This window comes from Bradysia coprophila, assembly GCF_014529535.1.
Source record: "Bradysia coprophila strain Holo2 chromosome X unlocalized genomic scaffold, BU_Bcop_v1 contig_173, whole genome shotgun sequence".
In the NCBI taxonomy this organism is placed as follows: domain Eukaryota; kingdom Metazoa; phylum Arthropoda; class Insecta; order Diptera; family Sciaridae; genus Bradysia; species Bradysia coprophila.
In genome coordinates, this window is record NW_023503302.1 from 598899 (window position 1) to 618288 (window position 19390).

General features: G+C 31.9%; 1 long non-coding RNA gene across 1 annotated transcript; it reads left to right on the top strand.

Annotated features, from left to right (window-relative positions):
* The first annotated feature begins 1543 nt into the window (after window positions 1-1543).
* Window positions 1544-13021, top strand: LOC119068031. The gene is made up of 2 exons (XR_005086083.1): window positions 1544-1593; window positions 12902-13021. It is a non-coding gene; the product is annotated as an uncharacterized LOC119068031 (long non-coding RNA).
* Window positions 13022-19390: the final 6369 nt, after the last annotated feature.

The window sequence follows — 19390 nt, forward strand, 5'->3', positions numbered from 1 at the left end:
CTGATTATTTAAGCAAGTTAATGTTAGATTTTGTGCCACAAATGTCCATATAATTTGTAAAATAGGATTCCGACAGGAATTCAGTGGCTCGGCTACGAAAACAATGGTCAAGGTCAATGGAGAGATTTCTAAATAAAGGCTAACGATACGCTTAGTGTTTCATACTAAGTCTTCATACTTTTCATATTTTATTTGGCTTTGATAGAAGGAACGTAAATAAAACGTTTTTTAAGGACAAATTAATGAAAATGAAAAATATTCTTCCTTTGATTATTCGACTTCACGACAATTTTCAATTATGTAGAATCTGTTGAAAACGAAAATGTGAAAATTCGTTAATTTTTTTAAGTGTATATCACTAAGTGTTCCTGTCTAAGTTTAATTTAGCATTCAGCTCAGGCCCAGATTAAAATTTTGTATGAATAAAAATGTATACACCGACCGCTGTGCCTTTCGGTAGCCCTTTAGCTTGTTCACCAACTGGATCAAACCTTAATATACTTTGATTGACAGTAACTGTAATTGAGCGGTAAATGTGGCGTAACAGATATCACAAAATTTATTACAGTGGAAAAAATGAAACCAACTAAAGCTAAATCACATCGTTTACGACCACAGCTACTGTATCACACATGACTTCCATACCTTCACAATAAATAATAAGAAAATGCGCCAAGCCAGTCACAAATGAGCCTCAGTCAATATTATTAGTAAAAGAGATTGTCTAACATCGAAATGAAATGTCTATTAGAAATGATATATATTTGAGACGTAATGCTTTGACGCTAATTGGCACTAATCTTAAAGATCGACGTTAACAAACTGTAAAACGACGTTCGTTAGATGTATCCGATTTTTTTTTTTTTTTAATAAAGTACAACTGTGGCAGCTGATAGGTTTAAATACATGTAACGGATTTTTATTTTTAAGTCTCAACAATCAAGTCTCAATTTTCTGTAGTCACCGCTTCAAATTTTAAACTTAACACCACAACACAACAACATTAGCAAAACATTATCATCGAAGAAAAAATCCTCTCCGTTCAATTCGATACAAAAAAAAATTTATAATTTTCCATACAACACCAAACAAACATCCTGCATTGTTCACCAATTTTGACTTTCTACAATTCTTCCGAAAAGCCGCACCGCATATCATATCATAAATATACACACAACACAACACTCCATTATCATAATAGTTACATGTGTGCGCTATTCCTTGTTGCACATTTTTGTTTGAAAATATTCTGTCAAGTCAGTCGTCCCAGACAAAATGTTAGCGCACATCATAATCATCAAACCATCCCGATCTCTCCCATTATCCATCCCTATTCGGCGTCTTCTTTTCTGTGCAATACCAAGGGACTCCAGCTTTTCGCAACACACCAGTTGTAGTTGTAGTTCTCCCGTCGAGGTGTTCAGACCGATGTGTATATATCAAAAATTTATTTTTGTTTTTCATTTTTCTTTTTTTGTTTCTCACATCATCTAACAAAATGTAATTCACACAAATATATATAAAAAAAATATTTAATCAAAGTCTAATAAATTTAATTCGCAAACTGTTCGAAAAAAAAACACCAGAGAGGAGGTATTAATATTAATAAATATGTTGGATATTTTTGCTGATATTTTTGTTTTGTGTTTCATGGATATTATTTAGGATGTGCGATGCTTTTTGCTTCACATTTATATTTTTGAATGAATAAATGTTAAACTGTGGAGAGAAGAGTATAGACTAATAATTTATAATCGCATAAACCGGATAGAGTGCAAATGTTCAACAATTGCCTATTTGCGGGATCATGTATTTTTTTCGGCAAGTGATAATGAGTGATTAAATGCATATAAATTGCGATAACCATTGATATATTGGAAATAAAATACTTCACGTTTTTCATTTTATTCGAATGGAACGTTGTTCAATATAAATGAAATTCAATTACATGGATGGGTAATGAAAGAAGAAGAAAAAACGGTTATAGGTTTGCCTGTTATCTGATTTAATTTTCTGTACACAACACATTTACTGCCCCCCACATTCAATGTGATTTTCAAAAGAAAAATGTTCAAAGTTGTGACTATTATTCTTCGTTTTTGTTTTTTTTTATGTCGCTGGAAATTTAATAAACCGAACTGTTCATGAATGATATTTTTCACTTAATTTCTCTTTGAATATAAATTTTCTTTATTCAACAGAGAGAGGGAGAGAGGAAAAAAAAACATAAAACTGTAATAGGACAAGAGCTTGAGATATTTAAAGAACGAAAAAAAACAAGTTCATCTACAGGTGTTTTTATAGAAAAAAAGAGAAGATGCAAAGCGAACCGAACATTATTTTTTCTTCCTTCAAATGGTAATTTTACTACTCCATTGTCCTATAAAAAAGTGGTAAAAATGTGTAACATGAGAAAGGTACGGAAAAGGGACAATGTTTGCACGAAAAAGGGTTTCTTTTACTGTCCATATTTATCCACAATGAGGTAAATTGTGTGTATGGGCAATAATGAATTTCAACGTAAAAGCTTCGACAAAATGACGATTAATACCAAACTAAAGTCTTCCATTTATTTAAACCCATCGTCCATAAAATAATGCTTTTATGAGCAATTCCAAGATGGGTAATTGTAATTGATGGTATTAACTTCTTCTTTTTTCGTATAGTATTTACGATGTCTGTTAGTGAGACCGTTTTAGTCTAATCTGTTGTAAATAAATTACGTCAACCATCGTGCAGCCACTAAATGAGCTGCTGTAGATGAAGGTAATTTAATTATGATGTAAAGTATGACACTGGCTAACCATAAATTTTTCCTGGATTTGAAGGAAGAAAGAAAAATCGCTGCCCGCAATTCTTCTTTGCGTAGGAAATATTTTCAGATATAATAACGCAAATTAAATCAAAGTTGTAACGAGAGATGGTATACCGATTCGATTCGATAAATTTAACGAAATAGAATCGTATTAAATATCAGATAAAAATTGAAACAAAAACCATGGAAGGAACTGACATTTTATTATGAATAATATTCGAGCGGATGTAATCCATTTTCTATGTTAACAATTGGAACGACTACTTTTTGTGACTTAAAGGGTCTTGCTAACTATCCGGCAAAAAGAAAACTCCAAAGTTTTATCGCAATTTGAGCAGACCATAATGAACATAAACAGTAATCTATATCGTATAACAGGATCAGTTACACTTTATGACCTTAAGTGGTTTTAATATGAACTGTGTTTATTGTATGGACTTCGTGGTTTAACATTGCCATATATGTAACTATGTGTAGTGCATGCATGCATCCATTCGGTTTTTGTAAACGAGTATTTGAACATAACGTTATCGTTATAGAGAAGTGTGCGCTGGTAGTTAGCGCACCTACAAGTTTTTAGACATTGACCGAATCGTACCCGTCGCCGTGAGTACCAACGTTAATACATTTCGTCGATTGCGTTTGTTGGAGGACGAAATTGTAATTATCGTTGAACGAAATTACACATTAAGAGACATCCATCCCAATTCAGTGTTGACATACAGGTCTTAAATCATTGATGAATTTCCGAAGTGTCAAATGTACGACCGAGACCGCAAGTACCGCCCCTAAATAGGATGTTGAGCATAAATTCAACATCCAAAGATTTATATTTCTCGATTTATGACTATGTCTGGCAACACTGCGGAGATCATTTATGGATATTCCCTAACATCGAAACATAACACATTTCCCGCGCATCTATCTGTGACTGATAACATCAACGAATTTTCAAATTGACAATTCGTTCTCATTTTGGTGGTACGATGCTATTACTGAAATTGAGATTGGACTTCAATCATTTAATAGTTCAATTACAAAATACTGAAATCCAATTACGAACGGGGCTAAACGAATGAACGGTAATAATTTTCAATTCTAGTAATTTAGGTAAAATCATTTTTATTGGTATCCCGAGTAAAAATAAAATTCTCCAATGGTCGATATGAGCCGTCTCACGGTCTCAAATAATTTGTATTTTGAGACGTGAGACGTCTCTTTTCGACCATTTGAGACTTTCATTTTTACTCGGGATCTATGACTTAACCTCTGTTTACGCGGTAAATTATTTTTTTAAAACTATTACGTTGTTTAGTTTTAATGCCATAATATATAATATACTTTTATACCTGCAATAAAAGCAGTTGGATGCCAATTCCATCGCATCGTAAATTTTTTTGTTTGCTAAAAACTAATTGAAGAAAGAAAAAAAAATTAATCTGAAAAAAGGGAAAAGTTAACTCTATTAAAACTTCAAGTATAGCAAGAGTCTTCGGTCTTCGGGAAACAGTATTATCGTTAAAAGGATAAAACTTGATAGAAAACTTTTACCTTATTGATTCAGAGAATTTGTTAGTGGTAATGGACTTTTATTCTAAAATTCTTCTTAATCCTCAAGTCTTCGAGAATTTTATTTTTAGCATTGAAGGATTTGAAAGGTTTTGAAACCTAACTAGTTGCTCAGAGTGTCTAGCTTAAAAAACTAATAAAAAGCAACAAAATATTCATATTTTCTTCTTCATTATATTACCATACAGTAGTGTAGCAGCGACCGTTTGCTATTTCCTTCTTTGATGTTTTATTTGAATTATGAATTTCTACAGTTTGCACAAAGTAACTTTCATCATTACGTTCTCGTTCCAAATAGTTCTACTTCAATGATTCTCGCTTTATAAACTTTAATAGTGTTCCCACAGCCTAACGACAGACAGTGTGGATAGAAATGGTACATCATATTAAATAGTATGTTGTGAACAAATTCGTTTTTTGTAGGTCCAGTCTCAAGTTTTCTATCTGGAGGTACTAAAAAAATCACACATTTCTCACCTCAGAAATGCATACTATGAAGTTATCAATGATTTGAAGCCCATTTTGATCATTGTCAATGTCGTTTGAGATGCTAATAACGTTTTCACAAAGCTCCACAATGCTAAAAAAATATATAATGAAATTGCCATTGTTTGAGGTTGGCTTCGTGAAATTAAGAATTTACTTGACAACGTATTTGGGAGAATAAACCGCTATTTGACACTAATGTACGGCAACACTGAATCGCAGACGGTCTTAATACTGATAATACATGTGTAGAATGAATAAAGAGAATTGGATTGTAATTGACTTAAGACTTGGAAATTATAAGTTTACCTTCCCTCTCCACAAAGTTTGCATGAAAAATTAACTGATAATTTTCAAGTTTTTAGTCAACTTATAATTAAAAGTGAAAAATGCAATTTGTTAAAGAGAACATTAATCGACGAAAGTCTCAATTCAATATTTGGTCGAAATCTCTAAAGGCGGATACACATTAGGCTTTACTTTCGTCGTATTCCCAACAATTTTGCACCAAAAAATACGACGATATTGAACGATACGATAGTTAGATGTGTATAACATATGACGCACAAGATACCGAACCCGAATATATGAAAAGAATTGACATAAGAATCGACAAAATACTGAATATTCCGATTTCTGCATATTTCGCATGAAATGAGAATACGATTTTCTCTCTTTCGTTAAAAATTGCGAAATATTGTATTCTCAACTGACACTAGATGGTAATGTGTATGTGTATCCGCCTTAAACGATACAACGAAAGTGTCAATAAAAGTTTAACTTTTTTTCTTTAACGAGTTGAGAAAAGTAATTTGGTGATCACTGAACCATTTGAGAACCTAATAACAAGATATGTTTCCTAAGTCTGACCAATATAACTAAGAAAAACGAAGAAAATATTCACATCCCGTTCTAAAAGACGCATTCACTTCTCTTTTATAATAAAATTTTCGCTGTAAAATTCTAAGTATACGTTTTATTGACGATCCCTTCATATCTCGATTTGTGTGAGTGTGTGCACTAAAAGCAACGTAAATCTCAGTATTTTTGCATTTTATGGCTACAAAATTTATTAATATCATTTGGAAAGGCTTTAGTTGAATAAAAGAATCGATATGCTGCACAGACGTTTTTTTTTTAAATCTCCATCACCATCAAGTAACACACGTCATTCTCAGTTCTACATTTGCAATGAAAGTTTACCTCCATACGAAAGAAATTTTCATCCATATAAAGTCGAATGATATTCGAAAGCAACTTTCTGAAAAAAGTTACTTCCCATCGGTATCAACCGTAATAATATTGAACTTTAGAAACATCTAAATGCTATTTAACAACACCATTTCGCAGTCGTTTAACAAATAAAGGTATGCTCTGTAAAACCGAATGTTTTCCTATATTCTAAAGTTTTTTGTCTCCCCCTTTTTTGAACCATATCAAAAACTTTAAATACGTCAAACGTTCAACAGTTTTCCTCCCATATTACTCACATTTACATTGTCTATAGCTCCTCATATTTCATTCCATACATTAATGCAATGTCGTGTTTCTCTTCCAATCGATTAACATCATGTTAAATCTATATATATACGACTACATAGACTATCATACTTTCGGATATATTCTCATACTTTCGGTTGATTTCATATTTATATATCAACCGAAAATTCCTTAGGAATTACCCTGGAAAACTTCGATTGAGGAGAAGTTAAGGTTGACAAAAAAAAATGATAAAGAAAAACCACATTTCGCACTAAATATCTTGCCAAACATTATACGTGTATGATGCGAAAAAGCTAACCATATAATATACATAAAGCAGCTCGTCAGAAATCCCTTCACTCGTTGTTATAACACCATGGTTATAAGTATAAGTCGAGTCGATATTTTTTTGTCAATATTAAAAAAAACAAGAACGTGAAGCTACCACATACTCCACGTAAATACACAGCTATATAGCTATGTTAAATTACAGCCACTTTCAGATTGTAATAAATTTGATAAGATTAGTGCAGATATTATACATTGAAACGATGGTGGAAGGGTTATAGCGTTAAAAGAAAGTAAACTCTGGATATATGGTTTCTATTAGCTAATTTAATCCCCTAGCTATACGTAAACAATAACATAGTAAAATGAGGTGAGAAATACGATACTGATGATGTGTTTCATTGAAAAGCAGTCAAGTGTGTGCACCTTTTGATTAGAACGATCAATATTTTTTTTTCGTTTTTCGTCTATAAATTGTATACGTAATTTGGTTCGATATGGAGAAAAATGTGCTGACTCAAAAATGTTTTGTCTTTATATTGATTGTATGATCGAAGTGGGTTACAGGATTATATATACAGTGGCTGGTAATCTCATTATGTACTGTAGTACTAGTACATGTACACTGTTTGCAACAGATGGTTTGATACAATATCGGGTGGTGAAATAGTTATTTGTGAGGAAAAAAGTTGGCAATTTCATTTCGAGGTTGTTGTTTGTGGTTAAAGCCTAGGAAAGCCAGAGTCAGTCTAGAAAATAAAAGTTTCCCTGGGTTAATATAGAATTTGTCACAACGAAGGAATCGGAAGTTTCAGCTTTAATTCGATACAGTGACTAACATTCTAAAACCATCCTCGTTTTAAACACTGCAATGTCAAAACTATCGAAAAATCAACTTCTTAAATTGACTGTTTTTAGAATGTTAATCACAGCATAACGATTTTATTGGGACCAATTTCCCTGTGACCTAAATCTTAATTGATTCACAGTCAATAAAGGCCATATATGTGTTTCGGGCAAACCAATGACACAAAGAATATACTTTAAGCAAGAATTACAATTTAATAATTTTCGAACATTTTTGAACGGATGTACGATTGTTTGACAATGACTCTGCATACTAAAAAATGGTGAAAAACAATATTATTTATGGAGAGTGTTGTCATGCATACGTATCTTTTGATGTTTATCATAAAATCTTGCGCCCAGCATTCCAAATCAACCAGATTATTTCAGACGGATTTTGTTTTGAAGTATCCATCGAACGTAACAACGATTATTTTCCATTTCTAGCGGTTCTTCTAAATATAGTTGTAAAATATGATTAACGAAGCAACGACGGTGCTTGTCGTTTCTTTTTTTAGTATCAAATGTTCAAACGAGGGAAATAGTTCTCAGTTTCTGTTAATGCGGTATTATGCATTCGCCGGTCGGTTCGTATTTTAGAGCATAATTTCATTCCAATTAATTTGAATATTTCTGAATTCATTCATAAAAATTGCTGCAATGTTTTGAATGAGTCCGTTGTCGTTGGAAGACATTTTATTTTCGAAAATTTGGAACGGTATGATACTTGAAACTCTGGGCTTTGCAGTATATATACATAACATCAGATTCAACCAGAATTTTTAATGATTTCGAGTCTCGATTCCTTTGCATAAAGCATTACTTTGGTCAACGCACGAAGTGCGTTCCTTTAGTTAATTACTTACTTAGGAGACGTAACCTACGTCACGTAGTGTACGGGCACCAGTAATCGGCCACATATTGTTCTTTCATTCATAAAAAAAAGTTTATCAATGAAAGAACAATAGATGGTCGATTACTGGATCATGGCCAAATACTGGTGCCCGTACCCTACGTATTTTCGAGTCAAAATTTGACCTGGAAACAGTTCGCACAAAATATTCTCATAATCAACTGGGTTTACCAATCATCTGCTATTTACAGTAACGTCTGAAATAAACGATGACCTACGGTTAAGTGGTTTTATGTAGTAAAATGAATGTTAAAACGAATGACGTACAAGATTTTGCATCAAACATTCAGTGAAACTTTGTGCAGTAGAATTAAAAGATTTAATTATTATACTGCGATACGAAGGGCAGACAAACATAGAAAATCCTTTGAACTCAAAAGAAAATCCTTTATTAAGAAAATCCTTAGAAAATCAAAGGAAAATTCTACGAAAATCTTGTAAAAATACTTAAGATTCCTTTGAAATTAAAAAAAAAATCGCGCTGCGGTACATTATAGGGAAGTGCTGTTTGGAAACTAAAGCTCAAACGTATAATTCTATTATACATTTCAAGTGAACATTTTTTTTGTGAACCAACGTCACTGCTAGACATTTGATGGATATTATTGTTAAAGTGAAGTTATTTCACCTATTTACTGGTGCGCAAAGAATGAAGTATTAAAAAGAGGCTACAGGTTACATTTTGGTTGGCTGTTTGGCTAAAAACCTTTTGTGAAGTTTAATCGTAACTGAAAACCTTGGTCATCCTTGTTGTCTGCAATTCTGTAAGCAACAGAATTAGAGTCGAAAGTCTTAATTTTGTTGACATTTTCTTGAAGGTCTGTTTGATGGCTTTCCATTCCCGTATTTTCCAATATCATATTCTGAAACCTTTGGTATCTCGTTTGGAAACAAGAAAGTTTTGACTTTTCACCACCACATTATTGGATTTAAAGTTTATCAATGAAATTGTCTGTGACGCAACTATAATGTTACCTCTATTATCCAGAGATTTTACGATCTCTATAGCATTAGAGACATTTTTGAAATCCAATATTCTCGTTCCACCTGTACTATCACTTTATAAAGTACAATTGAAATGTGTTGTTGCATTTCCTCCATGCATTGCATATACACGTTCAATGGGAAAGAGATTGCATACGTAAATGTGTTTCATAAAAATTTTAAAACCAACGTTGTTATTGTGCACTTAAAATGTTCGTATGCTGTTTAGCAAAATACAGTTTTCTGCTGTCGCTTGGAGTCAAGAGAAGTATACCGTCATCATCGTTATTGTCATCATCACCAGTCTCACCGAAATGCGGTTGAGAGGTGATCTGATTCTAGAAGTAAATTTTTTGTTGATTTAATCTAGAATCCATTTCATTTGAATATTTCTTTTTGTGGCAGCAAATTGTAGATGTGTCTTAGCTTTACATCATCATCATTTACGCTTTTTAACATCGTAAAATGAAAAGAGTCTGACAAAACAACAAAACCACAGACAAAAAATAAATATTTTTTCAGAGCCAAATGTTCAAAACAGAAAAAAGTTCCTCTGGACTGATCAATGTAATTAAATTGTGAGTATGTACACCGAATGTGAATGCAGCTTATTGATTGGGATAGTAAAGAACAACCAATTCTCGCACTCTAAAAATGTCAACCCAATGAATACTCTAACCATTACGGTTAAATGCTTACACAAAAGTTTGACTGTAAATTATTCAATTCAAATCCAACACAGTCTCTCGAGTAAACGAATAAAACTTTAATTTGATAAACACAATTAAATTAATTATACAATTATTGTGGTTTAATTCGACCCATCATCCAATACATTATACACAGCACGATTAAAGGATGTTTACTATACAATATACAATGCCATAGTATTACTATGATGTCTGCAAATGAATTCTCGAATTTGTTTTTCAAATAATTTTTATTTTCGTCAAGAATTACACGAATCCGAAGTTATATTCAAAATATTTATTTTAACGTCTTTGTTTAGTTTAATGGTTTAATAGTTACACATCATAATGATCATTCATATTAACTGTTAGAAACATTTTAGTGTATACGCCAACCAACAACGCTGTGTATATATCTTTCACTGCCAATAATAATGTAAAATGTGCGCTAAAAGACACTTTCGAACTACGTTTATACAAAAATATGATTTTGAGAATCCAGCGAAATGAAAATTTTACTTTTATTTGCAGACGATCGTGGGATAAATATTTGAAATTGTGATCATTGCGTATAACGTTTTTGTGTTGCGGTGATAGAATTTTTTTATTGGTCTCAGTGCTTGATAAACTTAGAATAACACACTAAGACCATGGCATCAATAACTTATTGACAGTGAATGCAAATCATAAAATACTCTTCTTACAACACAAGATCCAAAAAAAAGATAAGTGAGGTCATACGTAGCGGTAATCTTTTATCATCTGTTATCGACTGCAGGTCGTGAGTTTTTTCTTATATAGATATATGTTTAACATAACTAATGAAGTAACAGATTTGTGATCAAGTACTAAGCGATACTTATAACAAAAGAAGTTTCAGATTAAATGATTATATCGATATACGTTTGTCGTTTAAATGAGGTGAAGTAAAGTGTTGCTAATACTACTAACACATGAATGTGTGCTATCGTTGAATGAGTGACTGTTTTCTTTAGAGTAGTGTTTATTGAGCCTAAATACACAGCTTGATAAAACAAGAAATAGTCTTGGCTGGCGGCAAAAATTGATATAATCATATCATAGCTAGGAAGAAAGAAACGAAATTAAACATAAAGTATTTTCGTTAAATTTAGTTGACCCGAGGTAAAGCTGAAATCAATATTCCTGCACAAAAAAAAAACAACTTTCCATCTTTCTTCATTGCTATATAATATTGAAACAAATGCATTAATCGAATAAAAGTACAAAATTTCAACATGAAATAAAACGAAATATGAAAATGAATTGACTCCTGCCATTAAACGTAACACTCAGTCATATTTTTCAATTCATTATTGCTTCTTTTGTTGGCTGTTCTATTGGATAATTAGATTTTATTGATGGTTTTTTTTTTAAAGCGAATCATAATAGAAATAAATTTCATTTCGGAGTAGGTTGTTCTATTTTCGATGAACCTATTTCGACAATAAGATTCTTTTTTTTTTTGATACTGATGAGTGAGTCGTCGGTGTAGATGTTTATTTTTTCTAAGCAAATATTTTAATGAGAAAATCTTAATCAACCAAATTTATGCAAACAGCAAATAAAAATGACTTTTAACGTTAAAAGTTAAATAAATAAAACTGAGTAATTGATTAGGATGGGTTAAGCGTTTTTCTCAGAATTATAGAATTGAGTGTTGTTTTTCATTTGATGAATTTATTTATCGGTGTAATTACAAACAAAAGAATAACAAACGAACATTAAACTGATTTTTTTCTTCGATCGATCTTCATCTGAATAAAAAATTCTAAAATTTAATAGCTATTAATCTACCAAAGTATCGCACTAGTTGACGACCCGAGGCGTAGTTGAGGTCGACAAGACTTTGTGTGCGATAAAATAAAGAGCACATTCCCGTCTTTGAATTGCAAAAAAACTACATATTCAACAGAGACATTTAAAGTTGTTAGAGTTACACAAATGCTTTTTTGTCACTAGATGTGCAGGCAATATGGCAGGCAAGTGTGACAATATCCGAGTTGTCTACTACGTTTTGCTCAAAAAAGCCAACTTTTCGTCACTGAGTTGAGAAAAAGCAAACGGAAATTGGCAAAAATTATTTGTAAGAACACTTTACTTATTTAGCTATAGGAGTGATGTTGAGGACACCAGTTGTTGTGTTGCTTACTTATACTTTACTTACTTCATGGTCTCGTCCTTTGGACCGTCTTTTGCCAATAGTTTTGTTGTATTTTGTCATTCTCGAACTCATATTAGTTGCTCATCGATCGTTCTACTTGAAATGTTCTTAATGTGAATTTAGTGCACCCGTTTTGCTTACGTTTAGCATATACACTTACTCATATATGGATTCTAATGGTCCGTTGCCAAAGCGTAATGTTAAAAATATCGACATACTACTACATGTGTGTTTGTACGATTTTAAATTTATCGAAACTGTTTACGCTCACTGTGATCGACTCACATACAAAATTATTTAATCGGCAACTCCATACAAATGTTCACTTATTTTTTGCAAAGCACCTAGCAGGGTAATATAAAAAAATAAAGTAGTACTTTAATCGAAGTATGCGAATATTTCCATACCTTTTTTTTCTTAATGTCATTGTAAAATTACCATTAAGGCTGCTAATGGTATTATTGGTATCAAAATACTACTTGACATGTAAAACTATTTGACGTGTAAAAACCTCTATTACCCTGCTGGGTGCTTTGTTTTTTGACATTTCAGTCACTATCGAATATCGAAATGCTAGCAAGTTATGTTTTTTTCACTAAATTTTATGAATCAGACAGAAAGTCTAAATTTGTGTTTCTGTATTTCAGACTACACTTGACGGGGATCAAACGGTGAAACTACAACTGATAATATAACTCCAAACTCCAAGTATAATAGAATTTTTTTTGCAACAATAATATCTTTCATATTATATTGAACGAAGAAAAGAAAATCATAAAATTAGACATTATCCAATAAATTTTTAAGGATTTAATACCAAAAAAATAAAAAAAGTTGTGATTTCCAAACAGCTTATATAAATATATAAATGGGAAAATTTGTGTAATTCAATATATATCTCCAAGTGATAAAAAAATTTAGTTACAAAAAAAATAAAAGAAAAGATTAAAATCAAATAAATATCTTACAAAATATAGTCAGTCAGTCCATTTTTAAATTTTCAAAAAATCTATTTAACTCGAAATTTATTTAAAAGTAAATAAATAAATCTAAAAAAAATAATAAAAGGAAATAAATAAATATAATTAAACACGCTGTAAAACTTATTCTTATGTAGACAAAACAAATCTTAGCTAAAGAAATAAATTTAAAACAAAACCACAAAAAAATCTTTTTTATATATAAGTGTAAGAAATCATCATTACAAAAGCTTTTTTTTAAATAAAAAATTATACCAAAAAATAAGGAAATAAAAGGAAAAAAGTAAAAAAATGAGCAAAATAAATTGAGTGGCTTTAAAAATATTTTTTTAAATAAAATCATATATCTAAATGGTAATAGTTAGTGAATTGGAGTAAAATAAATTTATAAAATAAATCATAAATTGCAACCCAACAAACCTAATAATTAAACTTAATTAAAAAAAATTAAAAAAACATTTCTTCTGTGGAACATATTGTTCTAATAAAAATAATTACAATTTCGTCAACATCAATAATTATTGTCTTATTAAAAAAAAAAAATAATAAAAAAAAAAATTACAAATCTAATACAACAAAACGTTTTCTTAAAATAAATGGTGGATTGATTTATATCATACGTAACGTAATTTAAAAATAATAATAAATTAAAACGTTTAAATGACAACTAAATTACGTTTCATTACATAAAAATAATAAACATTTAATGGCAGTGCAAAATGACTATAAAACAATGAAAATAATTTTTTTTAAATAATATTTAAATTAAAATTAATAAATTTTTTTGTGACTATTATATCTGGTCGTAACGACCCATTTACTCATTACATTATGATGTGTGTGTAAGTTTGTGCCACCTTCCTTTTTTTTGTGCAAAAAAAAGGGAAACGGTGAGCCAACTAAAAAAAGCAACAAAATTTTCGGCAACATGACTATGTGGCAGAGTGGCGGCATGGGTGGCCATGGTTCCCAGAACAATCCATGGATGAAGCTGATGGGAATCGTTCACAAGGAACGCGGACGCGGACATGCGGATCAACAAAACCAGAATGCTATCAGTGAACGGGCACAAAATCAGTGAGTAGACGTTATGCTATACACAAGCAGAAATTATTTCCGCATTAATTTCGCAGATTTAAAACGGTTTTATAACTGAAATTTACGGTAAAATTATAATTAACGAAACAACTATAGCAGAGATTGTGTAATATATATTATGTTACTCGGTAACCATATCGCATATAGGCATGGCATATACATGTATATGTTATACATCAACCCTTCATGCTAAATTTATTTACGTTATACTCTACACAAGCTTTCTTTGACAGTAAATCCGAATGGAAAGCTGTTGATATAGCACATTAAATTACAAAATGTATCATTTATCAACAACATTTCTATTGTATCCGCTATATACACATACAAAACGTAACTTTGTTCACAGTCGTTAATAAATCATCATTTCACTTATCATGATAAAATCGACAACCAAAAACATGGGTGATAGCTTAAAATAAATTATGGCAATAGAGTAGATAAAACCTATTCACCCATGAAGATTACGCCACTGTATACATGGCAAAGGCTAGTATACTTTTTCCAAAAAGTTTTTTTTTGCATACACACATATACGATCGGTACTAACAATACGTTAAATTCTCGTTTTTCCTCTTTTTGCTGGATTTCAAAACGTCAACCAGATAATTCATAAATTGGGCAATAAAAAGAACAGAAAATGAGCATTTGCACAGAGCATCGTTCTGCGGCAAAAAAGTCATGGAGCTATTTTGTTGGAAAATTGAATATTTGGTGTTGTTTTATTACTTTAGACAAAAGTTTTGCAGAAACGAATTTTAAACCCAAAATTTAATCATCATTAATGGAAATTAACCCGCCTATTTATTACGTTAACGTTGCAAACATTAAGGGATTTTAACGATTTTCAGACACACCGTTATGTATACCGTTGAAAAAGTGGTACTGACATAGATTCATTTTGATTATTCATTGGTGCTCAGTGGAATGACCGCATAACGTTGACTATTGATATAAAAAATAGCATGAGCACCACCTGGTGAAGGAACAGCTACTGCAGTTTCAATGAATCTAATCATTTTCTAGCCACTATCAATGAAACTGACCCACTCCCTACCCACCCAATTATTCTAAAATTTCGAAAATGCAATTAAAATTGATTAAACAACCGACACGTCAAAACCGAACTAAGCTTTTTCAATTTGTTGTGACCAATAAGCCATCTAACAACCAGTCCAACCCTCTATCTTTCCAACTCACTCATCCATATAAACAAAATCCACCTTACCATCAATATCTACTTTCAACGCAAAGTCTTTGTTATTTCCCAATATAAATGGAAATGTAAAAACAATAAAATAAATTTGCTTGCGAAAAGCCCATCGAAGATTCATACAATTAATTTCTAAAAAGCACAAAAATTAAAAATTCCCTCCGGGATTCGCCCGAATTCACAGTATTGTCCGGTCCTGATAAGAAGGTGCTATTATTAACCACATGTGATAAAGAAAAAACAGGTCTGCTGATTTATAGTTTAACGTTTACCTGAATTCAACCACAGCTAAACTTGAAGATACCAAAACACTAACCGAAACAATTAGTAGACGTACCACAGTTACACTACGACTTTTTAAAAATACAAAAAGGAGTGTCAGTGGCAGGGCAACAGTTCATTTTCAATTCTTACAGTCACAAATCCCGAACGTTACATTTAAAGAGATCCTTAGTATACTCGCTGTGTCTCATGACAGTTCTGGGGAGCGAACGCTTATTTCCTTCCCTCTTGTTTTAACAAAGAAAAAAATTGAAAAAAATTAACCCCTTCCTCATGTCACCTTGTTTGCTGAATTTCCATTATCAAAATATTTCTAATTAAAAACACAAACGTCTATATATACTCACAACTAATTTATTATTATTATAACCACTTCGTTATAAAACGTCTTACATCTTATTTCAATAATTACAAATAAACAAATAAATAAAAAATTACCTTTTCTCAAACTTATATAAAAAAAAATCTTCTTACAAACTTTACTTCTCATAAGTAACTAAAATACTAAAAATTAATTTTTTCGTCAAAAATAAAAAAAAAATTCAAAATTTTTTTTCTTATTAAGTCTTCGTCAAAATTATAAAAAAAACGAACATTTTACTTCTCATTTGGATCGTCTAATGCTTCTCGCAATTCAGCCAATACTTCTTTGTCAGTAGCAGTATTCGTGATTCTGGTATTTAAAGCTTTAAATTTGTTAACTCCATTAAAAAGCAAAACAAATAATGATTCTAAACCCTCGCGAGCACTCATTTTATGGTAGCGGATTTTTTCGCATAACACCATACCAAAAATTGAAATCTGCAAATCATCGGCTTTCACTAATTCCTGGACTTTCATATTTGAATGAAGATGTACACTCAAACGAACTTCAAGTGATTTATCGGTGGAACCAATATAGAACTGTTTCAGTTTATTCGAACTTAAACAGTAAAAACGGTATACAACACCGCAAGGATCTTCACTTTCATTCCACAACATTACTTCTCGCTTCATATCATTATTGATATTCGATACCTGAATTGCTCTCTCAGCAACAATCCAAGAATTACCTGCGAAATTATCAGCAAAATGCTTCCCTGCTGGTATCAAAATAATTTGGCGCGTCCACATTTTCCGATTCAATTCAACCATTCTACTTTCGGATTCGGTAAACCATGCTGGTTCTTCCATACGATTTCTCCAATGGTGATAATAAGGTTTGCGAAATCCATAATTCACAAATCTCTTGCAATGTCCGCACAACTCGAACCGTTGTAAACAATATTTAGAAAAACCCAAAAAATAATCCTTCAAACGTTCGTCCAAACCATTCAATTCATCATCATGTTGATTAAAATGAACATTCAAATCCAAAATGTTGCGACCTTCCCACATCTTCAAATTATAATCACAATCTCCATGAAGCGGACACAGAATCTTAGGATGGAAATGCATGATATGGTCGAGTGTTTTCCATGGCAGCATGCGAAAATCCACCCCGTGTTGCATTTGTCTGATTACAAAAGAGGAAAAAACGAAACTTTACGTATGATACGTGAATTGTAAATAAATCCTTTTTGCGTACCGATTGAACTGGTTGTGTTGCTTCTCGGCGTTCAGGTAACGAACTGGACACATGAGCCGCAACACTCAATCCTGAAGATTGCGAACCACTAGCCGTGGCTCCTGGAAATGCATGGTATGGTCGAGTGTTTTCCATGGCAGCATACGAAAATCCACCACGTGTTGCATTTGTCTGATTACAAGAAAGTAATTGTATCGACATATGCAAACCGGAAAAATTGTCTTCATTAAAAAAGTAATTACAAATAGCCACCAGTTTGAAAGAATGTTATAAAAATGAATTTCATGCATAAAACCATAAAACTCCCACCATTATTGGCAAAAACGCGACACAGCCTAACACTAAATAACATTGAAGAACAAGAGGCATACGCCTGTTTACATTCTGATGGGAAGTGGTACCGGTAAGTGACATCAAGAAACGCTTAACACTTAACATGCTAAACACTAAGCACTAAATTCACAGAGTCATTGTTGAACGTCGCTTGTTCTTGGGTATTTTGGTTTCGTTTTGCGATATCGGTGACATTGACTACATCGACAATGCCACTAGATTCAGAGTTCTACCCGAAGAATTCCGTTACCTTCCGATAATGGCAATAAAGGCTCGACTCTATTCCATCCAACCGGTGAGCGGTGCATGGAGCGTAGAAAACACGAATGAGTTCAATCAAATGGTGGAAAACAAAACGTTCAAGGCAGTTGTGGCCAAGAAGGGTGATGTTCTTGACGTTCATCTAATATCAGACTCTCAGTCTGAAAATGTGATTTGCGGGAATGATTGCCTCATTGCGTTAGGTCTAGCAACCCACTCATAATATTAATTTCATTCCCACGTCCCAAAGCTTTCGTTGCGAATGTAAACATATCAATCGTTAATTCTTTCGGCAAGTACAATTGAATATCATTTTTCGATCTCAGCTTATCGCCAGCTGGATGGATATAGCAAATCAGTGGACTAGTTTATAATTAAATTTTGTTAAAACTGTTAAAATCACGCAATTCACGCGGATTGAGCTCATATCATTGAATAAAAATTTAATTTTCACGAATTAAGTAAAATTTCTGGTTTGTCTGAATCTTTAACAATTTCTTCGATCGTTTTTATTCATTATAAATTTGAGATAGGTCAGTGTCAGAGCTTTCATTTGCTAAAACATTTCGTATGCAAAGGGCCTAATTGACTAGTGGATACATGTTGAAATTTCATATAGCATTGACCTTAGTTTATTTTGGTCAAAACGTAAATTTAACGGTTTATTAGATTCACCTTCTACATCTGAACCCAAACTCGAACCAACGCCTATGATTTTAAACTTAATTTTTATTCGCTTATTCATTTAAATTTCGCTGAAAGAAATGAATGACGAGTTTTAGGCTGATTTTGTTACTAGTCTATGATTGGAATAACGTGAGAAACATTTTTCTTTTATTCTCCAAAATTTATGACCAGAAACTAAAAGTGATTTTCATGTAAAAAATTCAACGCTAGTACGAAGACATTAAACGAGCTTGCATACAAATTGAAAACTGATTTAAGGGAACTATTTCATTTAATTCTATTCAATTCAATTTCAGCAATCTTAACTTGTGTTCCTAAATTCAATTCTACTACACACTCAGTGGGTTCGATTCCGCTATATATATTCAGACTACACAAAAGTGACATCGTTAAAATGGTTGGATAATATCGTAAAACTGGCTGTGCTCCAACAATTTATTAGTAATTGGGAAAACTTCCTCTTGCTTCTTCAATGGCTCAGTTTATTTTTCTAACAAAGTAACGAAAAGAGCGTTTATTGCGTTTGTGAATGTGTTGGAGACTCTTTTTTTTATTGAAATAAATTTTCACACACATGTCGTCCGTTATTAAATTAATAAATTCACAGATAAAATTTTACTCCCGTTCGGTTTCGATTTAATAAACAGAAGAACACGAAAATTAATTATATGATGAGCTATCTGAAATTTATACGTTTTCATTGACTTTTATTTTT